Below are 1945 nucleotides of genomic sequence, written 5' to 3'. Positions count from 1 at the left end.
GATTGTCCAAGCTTTGCATTATTGAGCCAAGAAGATCCAAAAGAAGATTCGTCGCAAAAATCATTATCCAATGAAGATGTACGAGAAAGGATCATTGAAGAAGCAGTGCAGTTCATTAAACAAAATCCTAGTGAATTTGTTTAGCAGCCAAGAGGTAGAAGAAGAGAAGACCACTCCAATGAGGACAAGAGCAGGGAGGATGAAGGAAGCAGAGATGTTGAAGACACAAGCCTCTGGCAAGTTGTCCAAGACACCACAAAAGAGAAATGAAAAAAGAAAGCTAGATCTTGAATTCACTGCCGAGGGTAAAACCAAACCAGTTGTGATAAAAGCAGATCCAAAAGGCAAGAGGATCAAAGTGGGACAAGAACCAGGCTATCCTTCCCCAATAAAGAGAAAGGGAGATGTATATTTTCCTCACAATCCATTGCCAGATGTTCGTCTATCACCACTATACCATGTTATGCAACCAGGACACGACAAAAAAAGGGTACAAAAATTCTTCGACTATGCAAGCATGGAGTAAGTTCACAAAACACCATGATTGAATCTTATAAAAAAAATTATGTGCACAACTTTATACACCATGTTAACATTTCCTTTATGTTTCCGCAGCTCTGTAGCTTGGCAACTAACAAGACTGGATGATCCAACAGTCAAGGAAGATATTTTGATTGTTGGAAGAGTAGTTCATGAACTGATGTTCAACAAATATATGGACCAAGAGGTACTCCAGTTCTACATCCATCGACATAGAAGAGCACTTTTCAGAGATAGCATTCGTCATCCAGATGACAAAAAGTACCTGAGCTGTGAAATTATGAGTCCTACTGCATGTGTAAGTTTCTCAAAACAAATAAGAAATGTCATACATAGTTACTTTAATATTGTGTACATAGTTGTACACCTAATTGACATGGCGTGTTTTATGTGTTTTTAGATTTCTTTAGCTATGTACATTGATATACACCAATATGAATATATGATTGACACAAGGTATGTTAAGTGTTGATTGTTAGATTTATTTAGCTATGTACATAGATGTACACCAATATGCATCTATGATTGACACATGGTCTGCTAATTCTTGATTGTTAGATTTATATAGGTGTGTACACAGGTGTACACCTATATATCATACATGGATATACGGTCTATTTTCAGGCCTACAATGTTTGATTTGTTAGTTTTCTGTAGTAGTGTACATGCTTGTTAGTTTTCTGATTAAGGTGAGCCTAATTAATTTTGTTTTCTAACAAATTATTAATTGCAGTACTATGTCAATTATAATGTCACCAGCGAGGTGCAAAAGCTTGTGGTTGATTTCATACGAGACATGCCTGAGAATCTGGAAGTTCTTGTAATCCCTATCAATCACTCTACAGATCAAACGAGGATGGGATTGCACTGGTCGCTTTTGAATTTTGATTTCGAAGATAAGGAATGGAAATGGTATAACTCGTTACACTCAGAAAATGAGCAGTCATATAAAGACGATGCAAAGAAACTAGCAGATGTGGTACAAGTGAAACTCAATAAGAAGAGAGCATTGAAAGGTCACCCACAAGGGATCATTGAAGGGTCACCCACCTATAGAAGAGCACGAATTAAACATCATGACATGCCCTTCACAAGGAATCAACCCGGACTGTCTTATATATACTTGTTACTTTATGATAAGAAAGTATGAAGACAACAAAAGGTATGGAAAAAGGTCAGCAGAGGGCCGAAGACATTTTTCAGCAAATGAGATCAAAATTGGTGGCAGAGATGTTGAAAAAAGTTGGATGGTATGAAAAGGTGTGGGATATAACGAAGGAATAGAAGCTAATGATTTCCGTAATTACACTTTGCATGAAATATTTAAATGTGCAAAGGAAATACGGCTTGAAACTGAGGAGGATGAGGAGATTGAGGAGGAGGAGGAGGAGGAGGAGGAGGATGG

This window comes from Papaver somniferum, unplaced genomic scaffold, assembly GCF_003573695.1.
Source record: "Papaver somniferum cultivar HN1 unplaced genomic scaffold, ASM357369v1 unplaced-scaffold_137, whole genome shotgun sequence".
In the NCBI taxonomy this organism is placed as follows: Eukaryota; Viridiplantae; Streptophyta; class Magnoliopsida; order Ranunculales; family Papaveraceae; genus Papaver; species Papaver somniferum.
Note: the sequence above shows the minus strand (reverse complement) of the source record.